At 40.3% G+C, this 17,204-nt stretch overlaps 1 protein-coding gene across 2 annotated transcripts in view; it reads right to left on the bottom strand.

Annotated features, from left to right (window-relative positions):
* The window catches only part of KIF6 (kinesin family member 6), a 182,656-nt gene that overhangs the window by 87,175 nt on the left and 78,277 nt on the right, over window positions 1-17,204 (bottom strand). The gene's annotated exons all lie outside the window — the stretch shown is intronic.

The raw sequence follows: 17,204 nt of genomic DNA, 5'->3' as shown, positions 1-17,204 counted from the left end.
CGATCCCTTCCCAGATCCGGCTTCCGTGCTGGAGCAAGGGAAGGAAGTTGTTCTTGTCGCCATCGCGGACATGCTCGGTATGCAACTTGACCGGAAAGGATCGAGCTGCTGGTGTTGTTAGATCTTACACTTGGCGTTTGATGTGAATTAAACACGATCAACGATACCGCCTGGCCGCTTCTGGGGTCGCGGGGCACTGTCATTCGGTGGATTACCTCGTTCCTCCGGGACCGGACCTTCTTAAGTGTGGTGTAGGGACCAAGCCTCTAAAGGTGGCGCTGGTGTAGTGTTGTGCCCCAGGGAGCGCTGCTGTCCCCGCTTTATTATTCCCAACATCTATATGCGACCCCTTGCTCAGTTAGTGCAGAGCTTTGGGCTGTCCTAAATAAATCGCAGAAATGCGGCTGATGACACTCAGCTATCATTCTCTGTTGATGGAGAGGGGAACGGTCATTGCCCCTGTGGCTCTCCAGCATTGACTTTAAGAGGCTGAGTGGCTGGTTGGTTGGCGAAGCAAGAGCAGGCTAAAACTGAACCCGTCTGGAGGACGGAGATCCTCTGGCTGGAAGGCGGGAGGGAGGGGCTGCAGGGGTTTCCAGCCGCCGGTGTGGGAGGGGGCTACATTGGCTATAGCCTCCTCCGTTATTAGCCATAGAGTCCACCTGGATTACGTCTCTTTCAATAGAGACCCAAGGTGGCCCATGCTAACCAGGTTCGCGTTTTTCCAATGTAGGTGGAAGCCCGGCCAGGCTGGCCCCTTTCCTCTCTCAAAGCGGACCCACAGCCCGCCCAGATCAAAGCACAGCAGTCACCCCTCCAGGCTGGAGTGTTGCAGCTTCGCTCGCGCAGGCCTCCCGCTGGCGTCTGATTCGAAAATTAAAATTGGTCCAGTCTTGCGGCGAACATAGCTCACAGGAGGTGCCGCCAGAGACCATATCTCACCTGTGCTGTGCATGCACTGGTTACCCGATTAGACTATGAATGTCGTTTTCCGAAGGTGTTGGTTTTGACCTTCAAGGCCTTGCGCGGCCTGGGACCTCAAAACCTACGGGACGATCTTGCATGCCAGTGTCCCGAAGCGGCCTCTGCGCTCAGCAGAGGCAAAGTCTACTGAGTGATCCCTAGCCCCTCAATGATGCAGTCAGCCTCCACTTGGGCCAGGCGGCTTTTACAGCTCTGGCCCCTGCCTGGTGGAGATGCTCTGCACCTCCAGCTCTGGCAGACTCTGCGGGATCTTAAAAGAATTTTACCAGGGGCCTGCAAAGGCGGAAGCCTATTCCACCCGGCAGACGCCAGAGATCCTAGCCGCTGATACTTCCTCTCCTCTCTCGCTCTTATAGCATCTGTGGATTGCCGTTACCCCTCCCTTCTCCTCCTTTTTTTTTTCTGCTTTTTTTAGGGGATTGCTAGTAGGTAGCCATGGTTAATTTTGATATTAGGATGCTGCATTTTAATAGGAGTTAATTTTATATATAGAGAGCTATAATTGCTTTGATTTTTTATTTTGTGCTCTATTTTGTTTGTTCTATTTACGCGTACCAGGCCCCGCCGGGGGAGGGCGGTTTATAAATATAATAAATCAAATCAAATCAAATCAAAATAAATAAATAATAATAATAATAATACAAAATAATAAATAAATAAATAAATAAATGGGAAAATGGTGGTTCATTGCAGAGGCAGACCCAGTGCAGCCTTGAGGACTGTGAAGAATTCCAGGCTGCACTGGGATATTCCCCATGCTAACATAGATACAATTTTGACATGAAAAAACTGACTATCACTGTTGATTGTTGGGTTCTATTTATAATAATAAAGCATAGTTATTTTGTGGAATGGATTTCTCTTCCTGACTATTCAGAGTTCCAGTTTTCCTCAGTCTACACACACACACCCTCCACAACTTGTGCAGGAAGTGAAGGCAATGCTCTTTAAGGGTGCTGTTGACCTGGTTCCCCCAGAATACCTCCTGAGAGATAAGAAATCTGGAGGGAAGTGCCAAATCCTGGATTTGAGTGTACTGAACAAATATGTCCATATCCGTAAGTTCCAAATGTTGACTCTGGCTGATATGATGCCACTGCTCATCCCTTCACTGTGGTTTTCAGTGCTGGACGTAAACAATGTGTATTTCCACACATCTGTTCACCCTGATTGCCGGCGCCTTCTCCGTTTTAAGTGTGGAGAGTTGGTATATGAATACATAGTTTTACAGTTTGAGCTGGCCTCTGCCCCTAAGGTTTTCTCTAAATGTGTGGCAGTGGTTGTTGAGCATCTTGCCTTGAGGGGTTGTACCATCTTCCCCTATCTTGATGATTGGTTGCTGTTGGGGGACTCCCTCAAATCCTTGAAGGCCTAAGTTGACATGGCTTTGGCCTGTTTTGACAGTCTATGTTTCTGGTGAACTTTGAGAAATCCCACTTCACCCCAGTCCAATCAATTGACTTAAGATTATTGCAAGTGGTTCTGAGATTACTTCTGCCAGTTCGTTTAATACCCTGGGATGTAGTTAATCAGGACCTGCAGATCTGAATTAATTTAAAGTAGCCAGGTCTTCCTGTACTACCTCATTATTTATTCTGTGCTGAATTTCCCCTTCTGTTCCATTTCACCCTGGTTGAGCAACTTTGAGTCCACAACTTAAAACCTCCCTGAGACATGCCTGAGATTGCAGCTGCCAAGGTGATCAAGGAGTGCGCTGAAGGCTATGTTGCAGGCCTGTTTAATTCCCCCTGACTAATTTTAGGGTGCCACCATTGGGCAAGATTCCTAAGCAGGCTCCTGGTGAGTTGAGGCTACCATTACCTATCTTACTTTAACAGTTCTCCAGTCAATAAGGTCATCCTGCAGGAGTTTTGCTAGGTCCATGACACTGCCTTTGATCATGGTTTCAGATGTGTCCTGGGAGCCTTATAGCCAAATGTGATAAACAATTGGTCTTACAGTTCCTAATGTTTTCTGCATGTTGGGTTGCAAATTGAATAGCCTATGGAGTTGAGCACCCTAAGGAGAAGGCCATGTTCTGTGGCCTGTGCAGCTTTGAAAATATTAAGCACCTATCTGGAATGTCAGTTAAGGACCATACTAAGTTCCTCCACATTATATACTATTTAGATGTTTTTCTCTTCAGTAGGCAAGCCAGAAGCCCCACTTCCACTTCCCATCCAGCCACCTTTCAGGCCTTGGCAGATGGCTTACTATCTGATGAAGCAGATTTCAGTACATTTATTAATACTACCTGAAGGCCATGAGTTGAAAGGAAAAGTTATCTGACATCTAAACCTCCCACCCAGAATTCGATTTAATATAATTTGAAGTGAAGAAGAAGTGGTGTTGGGTTTTATACCACACTTTTCTCTTAAGGAGTCTGAAAGTGGCTTACAATTGCAATCCTTTCCTCACCCCACAACAGGCATCTTGTGAGATAGGTGTGGTTGAGAGAGTTCTGGGAGAACTGTGACAGACAAAAGGTGGGAAAAATGAGGAAACTAACCAGGTTCTCCAGATTAGAGTCCACGCTCTTACACCACACTGGTTCTCACCGTGTACTAAAATAAAAATACTTCAGCTGAACTGAAGAATGAAAAATAGAATTTCAGTAAGAATTGCTGCTTTTAAGGAATGGCAATAAGTAATGCATTTTTTTCTTTTCTACAATTATGTACTGGCTGCTTGTATCAAGGAAATCATGACAGCTAGGATGAAGATTATTACTGTGCAAGGACAGTGACATAAATCTGCATGTGTTTTTGGTGAAGAAAGAGCTGCTGCGACACTATTGCTTATAACACAAACTACACACAATTGTAATTTTAAATGACATTTCAAGTTCAATAGAAGAAAAATAGGTTGTTCTATATTTGGTTTTGGCTTTAAATTCCACTTTTTCCTCTCACAATTTCTTTTTTCATCAGTTTTCTCTGAAATTATCTAAAAGTAAAACCTATGTTTTCAAAAAAGAAAAAGAAACATTTCAGTGGATAACGCACAGCTGGCAGCAGCAGGGAAAGCAATTTGCAGAAGACACTACTGTTGCAGGAAAATTCACAGGAGGAAATATAGAAAACAGAAGATATAGTGACAGCAAGAATAAAGCAATAATACAAATTGTACCTTCAGCTGTTTAAACAAATATCTTAGGTCTTTGCAGTCTCGTATTTGTAGCAAGAGCTTCACTGATACTTCAGTAAGTGTTTCAGTAATATGCACAGCTTGCCTGCTTATGAACAACAGTTGTAATTAATCAAGACCCTACCATTAATGCACTTTAATGTCTGTCAGTCTGAAGAAACACTTTATTTTGATCTAATTCTTAGACATTAAAATATTTGGAAGCATGTAGAGATATCCACCACTACTCACAGGAAATTATTTCATACATAGGACCAAAGTGGCCTTGAGGAAACTGCAGCCCAAAACTGGCTTTGAAACTAAGGCTCATTCCACACATGCAGAATAATGCACTTTCAAACTGCTTTCAATGCTCTTTGAAGCTGTGCGGAATGGCAAAATCCACTTGCAAACAGTTGTGAAAGTGGTTTGAAAACACATTATTTTGCGTGTGCGGAAGGGGCCTAAGATTCTCTCATGTTGCATAAGGATTATAGGGTGTAAAACAACAGTGTAGTTCTTTTTACAGTGCTTAATTATTTTTTTCTTTATGGTATTTGTTTCTATCATCTGTTCAAGAGTTTTCAATACTTTTCTTCAGTTTCCTTTAACCATTTTTAATTTGTTTTGATCACAGTCATCTTTTCCCTCAAAGGAATGATGAATCTTTGGTTTACTGTCCAAAGTAAATTGCTCTCAAATGCTTCAGACAATTGTTTTATATTCTAGATTCACACTGTTGTAAGCAACCCATCCTTAAACATTCAAAAATTGCTTCTTTCCAGCAAAAGGATAAAGTCAATTGGTGGGTCATGCCAGAAAATGTCATGAGAATATGTACATCCATTCAAAATAATCAGTGTTATAACTTTGAAGTAGCTACTTTTATCACGCAAGTTTAGAAGCATAGTGAAATTAAGAGGGTATAATTAGTTGTGAATTTATGTGGAAACTGAGATGGGTTGTCACTACCTGAAACAGAACTTATGCCATACAACTAGTGCTTTGTGCAATTTTTGGAACTGATATTATTTTAAACTTGTATCATTGATTTTCTCTGAAGCTTCACTGGTGGACAGACATTTTATGAGGGTTCCATTAAGGAGTGAATTTCATCTTATATAAACTGAATCACATAGGAAAAATCTCTACCAAATAAGCAGGAAGATCACCCCCAATTTTATGTTTAGTAAAAATATGTTTCCATTAATTTTCTTTGCACAGGCAATCTGGTTGAAATATGAACAACACATTTTGTGGAATTCCATGAATATTCCACAAACATCCATGGTATTTCATTAACCATGCTTGATTATTCCCTTTAGGAACAAACTATTACAGAGAACAGAGGAATTTATGAGTATAACACAACTAAAGAGGCTTTTGGCGATCAATCTAGCTTTAAAAACATTTCAAATCCTCCAGGGCTTAGTGTGGGAGCTTTAATCTAATTTCGAAATCCACATTCCTAACAAGTACCACCTCTTAATGAGTTTGGAAATGTGCTGTTGGCTTAATCTCAAAGCTGATGAAAGTATAACACGGTACACAACAACAATTCACAAAACTGTTGTTTCAATGTGGTATGCAATTGTTTCTTCAGAATATATGAAGAGAGAATGTATAACAACCTAATAACATGATCCTAAGATTCAGTGCACCAAAATATCACTGCTTGTAAATGGTGATTCAACAGCTAAAAAGTCAACATGGCTAACATGACATTACATATGTCTAAAAAGGGCTAGAGGGCAAAGCAATGTCTACAAAGGGCTAGAGGGCAATGCAGTCAGTTGGGTGCTGTGTGCAGTCAGTGTCTACAAAGGGCTAGAGGGCAAAGCACATAAATCCCAGGTTAGGGACAGAGACAGGGTATACAGGGGTGTCTATGCTAATAGTAGAAGCCGTCAACCTAAAATGGGGGAGCTGGAGTACAGGTTTTGAAGGAGGATATTGATATAGTGGGTATCACAGAGACATGGTGGAATGAGGAGAACCAGTGGAATGCTGTTATCCCAGGTTGCAGGCTCTACAGGAAGGATAAGACAGTGCGTATCAGGGGTGGTGTGCCCTCTACGTCAAAGAGAACATAGACAATGCACGGAAAGCTGATTCCCCTACAGAAGCACTGTGGATATCAGTACCAGGTGTGAAGAATAGAATAGAATAGAATAGAATCTTTATTGGCCAAGTGTGATTGGACACACAAGGAATTTGTCTCCGGTGCATATGCTCTCAGTGTACATAAAAGAAAAATACATTTGTCAAGAATCATTAGGTACAGCACTTAATCATAAGGTACAGCACTTAATGATTGTCATAGGGTAGATTAATATTAGTCTAATATTAGTCTAATATTAATATTAGACTAATATTAATATTAGTCTAATATTAGTCTAATATTAGACTAATATTAATATTAGTCTAATATTAATATTAGTCTAATATTAGACTAAAAGGGTAGTCTAATATTAGGAATATATTAACACCCCCCTGACCAAAGCACAAAGGAGGATTCTGAGATGTAAAAAGAAATTAGAGAGGCCAACAAAAGTAAAAACATAGTGGTAATGGGTGAGTTCAATTAACCCCACATAAACTGGAAAAATGCATATTCAGGTCAGGGAAGTCAGTGTTGTTGAGCCATTAGGGAACAGCGACCACAATGCTGTCAGATTCAGTATCTCTGCATGTGAGCAAGTGACAACTACAAATGTAGTTACATTCGCCTTCAAAAGGGGAAATTTCTCAAAGATTAGGAAGATAGTGCGCAGGAAGCTGAAAGGGAAAATCAAGAGAGTCCTCCTATGGATTAAAAACTGATTGAGAAACAGGAAGCAAAGGGTGGGTATAAATGGGAAGTTCTCACAATGGAGAGATGTCGGGAGTGGTGTCCCCCAAGGATCCGTTTTGGGACCAGTGCTCTTTAACCTATTCATAAATGACCTGGAAGTAGGGGTGGGTAGCGTGGTGGCCAAATTTGTGGATGACACCAAATTATTTAGGGTGGTGAGAACCACAAAGGATTGCAAAGAGCTCCAAGTGGACCTTTATAAATTAGGTGAGTGGGCTAAGAAATGGCAAATGCAGTTCAATGTAGCAAAATGTGAAGTGATCCACCAGATCACGGTGGATCACGGCCACACAGCCCGGAAAACCCACCAGAACCAGCAAGATATGTAAATAATACCTCAGGTGTACTTTTGACTCTGGGTGTGTGTACCTTGTCAAAAATAAACAGATAAGATTATTCCTAAGGTTGTTACGACAAATTTAGGCAAGTATCCTCCACTTTTGATACACAATTCCTTCTACAGGAAGAATCCTGTATTGTTGATCAAAAATAAATCAACTACTACCGGTAGCTCTTTCTGTCAAACAAAACATCTTTAAAATTTTCTAATAATGCAGAATAAGTATTCATAAATATCTTCATAGTAGACTTGCAATTTTAAATTATCTGTATTCAGTAAGATAAAAAGTTATAATGTATTATGGAAACTAGTCATCATACTATCCTACTTCAACATCCAGAATGCTGCACTAGATACTACAGCTGTAAACAATTCTGAACCACAACCAAGATAATTAAACAAACCCACTTAAAGACAAAAGGATATCTGCTTGGAAAACCCCAACTCTGGCATTCCTCTTCAGTATAGTCAATTAAACATTTATATTCCCAATAGGGATTCATGCCATTCCATTTCTGGTTTCAAAAACCTTGCTTGTAATGAGTTACTTCAGCATCCAGCTACTTTTCCATTCCACAACATTTACGGTTGGAGAGATCATCTTTAATATGGTTCAGTGATCTCAAAAACAGTATGTTCCTTTTCTACTCTTTCTGCTTGTGTAAGGGAGTAGCACAAAAGTAACTTTATCTGCCTGATTTATTCAGGCCAGTGATGGATTTGCATATATTACATAATTAAAACAGGTAATAAATAGAGTCTTTGGTGGACACCTGAAAGAAAAAAATCCTCACGCAAAAATGGCAAAATATGGAAGAAATAATTACCACAGAGGCAAGGTTAAAAAAAGAGCCTTTCATCCAGAGATCCAAAATGATCGGTGTATATAAAAAAGTAAGCCTGGAAGGTGGAGATGACTCACTTCCAGTCAATCTCCATGCATGACTCACTTCCAGCCAATTGCCGCGTACACACAGCTTGAGGGTGGGGCTTACACCGAACTGGTAAAAAACAATCCAAACAAAACAGCGGAATTTGCAGTTACTTGCTCGATACATAGTAGACTGCTTAGCTTCTGAGAGTTAATGAGACTGGGATAGCTTGGACCATTCAGGTCAGGGCACCCCAGGTAATTTCAAGATATAACTTGGAGGCATTTTGAGCTCTAGGTAGGTGAGAAAGTGCCCTTCTACAATGCTTTTAAAGTATATCAAGTCTAAAAGGAGAAGGGGAGTCCACTAGGCTACATTTAAACCCTAAAATCTCTTCTCAGTAAAACAAGTGAAAATGTTAATTGCCAGAGGTAGAGAAAGCATGCCTCTGAACATACATGACGTTTTCTCAACAGTCTTTCACTGCTGAAGAATCATAGTCAGCATTTACACAGCTGAGACTTCAGAGCGCTGGGTGCAATTTCCATGAAGCCATGAACCCCAGAACCTGGGGATGGGGAAAGGCAGTTGCTGTGGCAGGAAGGAAAGAGGTTGCTGGGGCTGCCAGGTTCTTTCCCCACTGCCATGAAACCCAGCTGGGAAAGAAGAGCCAAGAGGTCCCGTCAGGTAAGTCTCCTCTCTCTCCCTTTCTTTCACTCACCATGCTTAGTTTCTTAATGAAAAGGTTCTGGGGTTCATGGCCCTCCAAATCACATGGCCTTTGGTCCATGGGGTCCAACCACAATGCCATGGGGGTCACATGAGGTAGCCATGAGGAGGAGAAAGTGAAGAAACTCCAATTCTATGAGCGCCTTGCACTAGCAATTTGTAGGAGACAGCCCAGCACAATTAAGTACCACTATGCTGTAACTTACACAAAGAGATTGGCTATACAATATTGAACATGGTAACCAAGTGCTCCACACAATATATCACACATGAGGGAAAGGCTACATGGGTGGACAGAGAGCCTGGATAAGCCAGGCTAGTCTGATTTTGTCAGATCTCAAAAGGTGAAAAAGGTGCTCCTGGCAAGTATTTGGATAGGAAACCTCCAAGAAATACCAGGGTTGAGATATGGAGGCAGGCAATGTCAAAACACCTCTGAACATCGTGTGCCTTGCAGACCCCACCAGATGTCACTATAAGTTTGATGAAATTTGACAGCAAAACAAAAATGGATGAACTAGAATCAGGGCCTTCTCCAGGATTTTTTGGTCCAAGGGAAACAAATGTCCACACAGCCCATTTCTGTTTATAAACATAGTCATGGAGTTGGACTGTCTGAGAAGATACTAAATTTATTCTTAATGTACACCCTCAAGTACTAGTCCCTCAGTTCTTCTTGCCCATTTGCACCTCTTCTAGAATCTGCTTGTGCTGCCTAATATGAGAAGCCTCCATAGCAACAGTTGAAGTATACACAGTGGTCAGAAAGAAAGGTAATGTGTATGCGCGATAGACAGGTTAGGTTCTGCCAAAGAACAACCCATGAGAGCTACTGGAATGTTGAAGAGAGACACTTATAAAACAGCTGTTAGAAGGGAATTGGGATTTGGTAGGTAGGGAATAGGGAGAAGAGTGAAGGATCTGGGAGATACCTGAAAAGGGAAGTGAAACCAGGAGTCTTTTCCTGTGGGAAATAGCTTCCAGGAAAGGGAGGAGTGTGATCCCTATTAAGTGTTAAAGATGAAACGCTGCAACCTGTGGGTATACTCCTGCTTCCAAAGACTTCAGCTATTTTGTGTCAAATAAGCGTGTCCTTGTTTATCTAAAGAGTGACAACCAAGTGATTGCCCTCAACAGTTACAAACAGTTGTCCATAGATGAAACAGCTACATTGCAACAAACCAGGTATAGATACCACGGACCTTCAAAAGAACAAATAAGTGTGTTCTAAATCAAATCAAGCCTGAACTGCCTTAGAAGCTAAAATGACTAAACTGAGGCTATCGTATTTTGGTCACATTATGAGAAGTCAAGAGACACTAGAAAACACAATAGGAAAAGTGGAAGGGAGCAGGAAATGAGGAAGACCCAATATGAGATGGATTGAATCTATAAAGAAAGTCATGGCCCTCAAGACCTGAGCCAAGGCACTTAATGATAGGACATTTTGGAGGACTTGATTAATAGGATTACCATGCGTTGGAAACGTCTTGATGTACACACATATCTAAGATATATAGTTATATGAAGTCCTCTTTTCCTGTTGCCTTTTCACTTGCCAAGTTTAAAATAGAAACATCCCTGACAGTCTGACTTGACCATTTCCCCACAACAGTGAACTAAAGCAGTTGATGTGTTGTGAATTCATACCAGATTAATGATATAAATTCAGACATATAGCAACAAAGCATTTTTCAGTTCCTCAACATCCTCGGCTGAATCAGAATATATCAATATATATTTTCACATCTGGGACTAACGTAGAAAAGAAGGAAAAGCAGCAGCTCAGCAAAGTGACAAGGAGAAAGGGAATGAGCAATGAAGTATGAGCAACACTTTGTCAGCCCAGCCACAGTTCTGTGTCAGTAATTATTTGGTTGTTCCAACCATGGACACTGATTTAAATTAATTCTAAAGAATCATATTGTGATGGTCTATTCTTAAACATAATCTAATAAAGTTCTATTTCACACCATCTGGGTCTTTATTACTTTTTAAAAATTTCCATACCATTGGTATTCAACTCCTAATTTATGATACTATGCAAGGAAAAAAAGATGTGATTTTTGATTAAAAGAAATCCAGACACATTAGATCATTAACCACATCCCCACAGATTTATAATCCTTGCTATTTCTGCCAGATAATGCTTATAATGTTGGGTTTTAAACAAGAACATAGGTAAGGGGGGTTCAAATCCCCCCATTACATGTCCGAAGCTCTGCCCCCCGTTTGTGGGTTTTTTGTATTTTTAGTGTTTTTTCAGTTTTCGGCCTGTAGGGGGCACAGCTTTTAGGCTAGCAGCACCAAAATTTCAAAGGTTTTGTGGGAGACTATCCTGATGATACCACCCATGTCTGGTGAGGTTTGGTTCAGGGGGTCCAAAGTTATGGACTTCCAAAGGGGATGCCCCATCCCCCATTGTTTCCAATTGGATCTAATAGAAGATGGGGGCTACATAACTTTGGACCCCCTGAACCAAATTTCACCAAACTGGGGTAGTATCATCAGGAGAGTCTCCTAAAGATACTCTGAAAGTTTGATGCTGCTAGCTTAACAATTGTACCCCTGACAGCAGGAAACCCCCCCCCAAATTCCCCAGATTCTCCTTTTAAATCCATCCCCTTTGGCATGGGTTTAAAGGGAGAATCTGAGGTTCTCAGTTTAAACATTGAAAGTGATGCTGTTCCAGGATGGGGGATAATCCACCCCAAAATAGCATCACTTTCAATGTTGTTTTAACTGGGGACCCCAGATTAAAGGTGGATTTAAGATGGATTTAAGGTGGATTTAAAAGGATAATCTGGGCTCCCTAGTTTAAACACCACTGAAAGTGATGTTGTTTGGGGGTGGATTCCAGCATCACAGCAGCCGCCCATGGGGGGGGCACAAAACACAGATTTTGCACCAGGCTCCATTTTCCCTAGCTAAGCCTCTGCCCGGAGGCGAGGGCAGAAGGGACTGCCGGCTGCTGACTGGGAGCCCAGTGCGGGGGGGGGGGGGGCAGGGCAAGGGAGTCTGCTGTCCCCAGCCTCAGAGAGCTGCTTTTATAAGCACTGAGGCTGGGGGTGGGCCTTGGGGAGGCATGGCCCTGCCCCCAACCCACCCACCCCAAAAACTATAGCTACGGCACTGATTTAAAACTGTCATTGATCCTTTTCAGCATTGGCAGTATAAAGGCATGCATTTACCTGAGAAAGATGCCACTAATACAAAAACTGAAAAACTAAAAGGGGCTGATAAAATGTATTCATTAAAAATATAACAATTCAAAAAATCTAGATGTAAGAAGCTATTTGGGATTTTGGGGATTTTTGCAAGCATTCTTCATCATGATAAAAAAAATACTGTTTAAAAGATATTGGTGCATGAAGCACAAGGAGTTCCCTTACTTTGACTGACCCCAGTGATGTCAAGATGTAGACAACATGATCCTTAACTTGCTGGAATTACTTTAGAAAGAAACGCTGATCAGTAAAAATGAAGCCAAAGCAGCAGCCAGAGGAATCAAATGGCATTAAAAGAAGATCAAAACAATATTCTCATCTCTAGGAAAGCTATACTTTTGTCAAATCAAAACATTTACATTGACCTGCTTCTGTTTGTGTGTGTGTGTGTGTGTGTGTGTGTGTGTGTGTGTGTGTGTGTGTGTGTGTGTGTGTGTGTGTGTGTGTGTGTGAGAGAGAGAGAGAGAGAGAGAGAGAGAGAGAGAGAGAGAGAGAGAAGAGATTTAATAAATTTTTCCTGTGATTTAGGTTGGGGAAAAGACTAGCTCTACTCTCTTGTGAATGCTGGGCAAGAAACCCCCTGAAGACCTTCTCCTGACATCAAACATACATGGACAGGTTACCTTTCTGAATTTCACATGGAGCAGCAGACTTCTGTCAGCTTAGCTAATTTACTTATCAGAGTCACTTCAGAAGCTGCCTACTGGCTATTTCAAGGGTGGGTAAAAAGGACTGAGCATAGGAAGATGCTCAAGCAAGGCCCATAATCAGTAGTTAGTTTGGGGACTCCAACAGGCACTGGGTCCCATGAGTGCATAGAAGTTAGGAAAGACTCAATCATGCCAACTATGGGCATTTAACCTGAACTGGGGAGGAGCCAAGGAAGAATTAGTCGTTTCTATGATTAATAAGTTTTTTTGGGGGGGAAATAAACTGGCCATTCTTCAAAAACAACAACAGCTCCTTCGGAGTAGGGAAACCTTTTGTTCCTAGAGTCTGTCAACACAGGTAGTTCTCTATATTCTTCTGTGGGCATGAGATTCAGCACATTCAACTGGCAATCTCTGTAGCTTTGTACTACTTTGTCCTATGAAACAGGGAACAAGGAAACTTACCTGTTCCCAGAAGACTCACAAAATCAGATTATTTATTCATTAGAAGTAGTCAGAGAGAAGATGGAGGAGGAAGAAAAAAGAATTTATTTTTAAAATCTATGGCAGATAACTTCAGTGGCCAAAGTCAACAGATGATAAAGATAGGTGGTCTGCATTTAGCATTTTATGAAAATTGGAGATGTTTGATTTGGCCACTTTGCAGACCTCCTCAGTATATTTATCTCTGATCAAGATGTACAGTCAGATCTCCCTAAACATGTCCTGAAACTTGAAGGTCATATTTTTCCAGCCTTCTTCCTGGATTCTAGAATAACACATTTGACCCATCTGGAAAAGGTTGTTCTCAGTGTTTTCTGCTCTTCATTCCAGAAACAGTTGTTGCCATGAAATAATGAGCTCACTGTATCCTGCTTACTTTACCCACACTCTTTTAAAGAGTCATTTGGAAATAGATAAGAAAGATAGGAGAATTAATCAAGTAGAGAAGAAAACAATAGAAATTAAATCTGTAACAGATTGCTTCCAAGAAAAAACTCATTAGACTCTTTCAATCTAGTCAAAACAGCTTTCGCTTGTTTAACTGATACACAGTACTGAGGCATTTCAAATCTAATAACCTTTAGAAGTTTACCTTTGTAATGAGAAGTGAGTTTTGTAAATGTTGTCAATAATTTGTAGGATAGACTAAAGATCGCAAGCAGGCACTTTTAACTCTGTGTCAATACTAGACATTAAAATAGGTATTTCTGAGAAATAAAAAAAATCAATTTCACATTTAAAAAAAATACTCTTATGGTGACTTACACAAAAATTAAATTCCAGCTGGCATACAAATAATAAAAAGTGCAGTATGAGAGGGAAGAGAAATAAATCAATGAACATCAACTTAAAAATATATCCTTTTAATGGGTTGTGATCTAGCAAAAGCTAGTTGTGATTGAGTAACTAATTGTACCACAATCTTGACAACCCTTTTAAACTTACTGACTTCAGTAGATTCAGAAGGGTGTTACTGTTTAGAATTGCACTGTTAGCTGCAACTAATTCCATCAGTCAGAAGCAGACAATTCCTGTAAATAAATCATTACAGTTTGCTATATATATATATATTTTACTGGACCCAAAAGCCTGTGGCTTTTAAAACAAGCTGTTTCACACCTTGGGCCTCTCAATTCTTTACATTTTCCAAAACCAATGATCAACCATGAAGATTTGCCTTTTTTCCTTATAATCTTTAAAAAAGCATAACTGAGTTCAGGAGACACAGTAGAATGATCAAAATGAATGCTGCAGAACAAAATTGGCTTACCTTTGGCAAGTAATAAGTATTTACACCCAACTAATCCTGAGAATCACAATTAATTAAAAATGTGGATGTTTCATAAACAATGTATTTTAATAACATATGTTATTATTAAATTACAAAGTTGGAAATGTCAGGGATGAATGTGCAATGGTGACTTTTTAACACAAGAAAATGGCATTGTACTGTTATTTTTCAACTCATGTATTAGGAAACGGTGATTCATAAATCCCATGCAATGTATTGTAGACGTATCTTAATTCTGCAGAGTGTTTGAATGAGAACTTCCAACTCTGATGGGTTTTAGCAGGCAAAACAAGCCTTTTTGAGAATCTCAAATGGTTAAAGGATGAAATGAGTCATATGGAGACTTCTACAGCACTGAATAATTCCAGGTGACTGTTTGGAACATGTGCTCAAACAACATTAAAGCACAAAAACCATTGCTATTTTAAAGAGTACAATATGATCTCTTTCAGATCAGTGTTTAACAAGCAGGCTTTGCCAATATTTTAATAAAGTAGGGACAAGTTTTCATCTCCAATCCATCCTCAGTATTTATCTGGAATAAACACTGTTTCAAGTAACTGTACATTAAAAGAAAAATCTTCAAATGTTTTTACCATAAAGGGCATTTTACAGCTGTGTATGTTTGTGTGTGTGAAAAGTAGAATTAACATATTTATGAATATAATGCTGGATTTTTTCCAGAGATATAAAACTCAACTACTATTTCCTTGTATGATACTTTCAGTATAATTTTAGTTTGTATTATCTGTGGATTACAATAATTTTTTTATATTTAACAATTAAATTTGATTTTATTCCAAATTTGCCATCTATTATGATACACAAACATCAGTATTGGAAATATCCCAGTGTCTGAGAGGACTGTACTAGAAATTATTTGTAAATTCCTATAGACTGGATACATTCCCTTGGTACATCATATCACCAACTACAGATGCAGTACTAAGCACTTTTATAGCAAGAACATATAAATTTGATCTACACTGGGAACACTGCTAAACAAGTCTATTCAGTCCTATTTTATTCATTGGGGATTGCTCCCAGGAAAGCATTATTAAAATTGTTGCTGTTGCCTACAGATTACATAGTGGTATTAACTATTATATTTTTTTTACCAAGGAGCAAAGGCAGCATACAATATTCTCCTTTTCTCCATTGTATCTATTTAAATATCTGTACTCAGTGATTTTTTTCCCCAAAAGGGAACCCAAAGTAGCTTACCACATGTTTCTTTCATTTTATCATCCTAACAACTACCCTAGAAGGTAGGATAGGCTGAAACAGAAGAACAAGCCCAAGGTCACCCAGCAAGCTTCCATAGTAGAGTGAGAATTTGAAGCTGGGTCATCCAGGATCTAACCCAGCACTGTAACCATTATACCATGTTGGCTCTTCACAGCAACCTATGAGGTAGGTTAGGCTAAAATAGAATAATTAGCACAATATAATCTCTTTTTCAATGAATGAAAGGGAGTCTGATCCCAGATCTTGCCAGTCCTAATCCTCAATTAAATGGAAATTCATTTTTATGATGATTATGGGCTCAAAAAAGTATAGATTTCATAAACCCCCACAGGGGAGGGCGATATACAAATTAAATAAATACATAAATAAATAAACTAATAACACATGTATGCCATATTTGGAGCTTACCATTAAATTAAAGAATATTGGTGTACTGATAGCAACACTGGCCAAATATGAGAATACTTAAATCTGGTAATTGGGCTTATGACACCTAAAAGGTTGTGTAAGTCCATGTCCTGGGCACTGGCATCCCAGGAGGCAAAGTTGAAGTGGAGGCTGATTAAGGTTGGCTCCAGCTCTGGTTATGTCTCTGGAACACTCCCTCTGTGTAGGTGGATTTGTCCCTCTGTTGGGGTAAGTCTCTGGAGAGGGCAAATCCACTGATATCGGGATCCATTGCCTCCATAACTCCCTCCCCCTCCTCAGATTTGGCCATAAAACACTTGTTTGTTTTTATATACTTTAAGCTGCTTTGGGAGCCAATTGTTCAGTTGAAAAGTAATATAAATATAGTGTCCGGCTCGCCATGAGCCTTCTCAGTGCTCTCGTCTTGCCGCCCTTCCTAGTCGCTGCGACGACGGCTTGTGCCTTCGCTGCTGCTCGTCGCCCCATTGGGGGAGGGAGCAAGGCATCCCTTTGGATTCCTGGCGTTGTCAGGCCGGCCACACGCCCGTCCCCAGCCAGAGGAGGGGTCGTTCTTCAGCAGGTAGGTGGGGGAGTCCGGGGAGTGGGGTGGGGCACCCCCCCCTCCCGGACATATAGAAAAAATATTTGTAAATAATATTCTTAAATATGGGATTCACTACTTCTTTCAAGATTTCAATAAGATAAGCCTTGGCTCAACAGTATATTTACGGTAAAGTTCATCTTGAACAACCTGGATTTCTTCTTAAGCACAAGCACCTTGACAATAGTGTGGTTTAAACCATAAATTATCTAGAAGACAAAGCAAAATAATGCTTCTTTCCTATACTCTGAATAAAAAAAGAAAACAAACTACTTTGGAAACTTAAGTTGCTGGTTGATTTTTGGATGCACTCATGTTATATAAGCCATTTATTGGGCATAGGTTTTGTTCACACACACTAGTTTCTTAA

Source organism: Sphaerodactylus townsendi, linkage group LG01, assembly GCF_021028975.2.
Source record: "Sphaerodactylus townsendi isolate TG3544 linkage group LG01, MPM_Stown_v2.3, whole genome shotgun sequence".
Taxonomy (NCBI): domain Eukaryota; kingdom Metazoa; phylum Chordata; class Lepidosauria; order Squamata; family Sphaerodactylidae; genus Sphaerodactylus; species Sphaerodactylus townsendi.
This window is presented reverse-complemented; position numbering and strand designations above follow the sequence as displayed.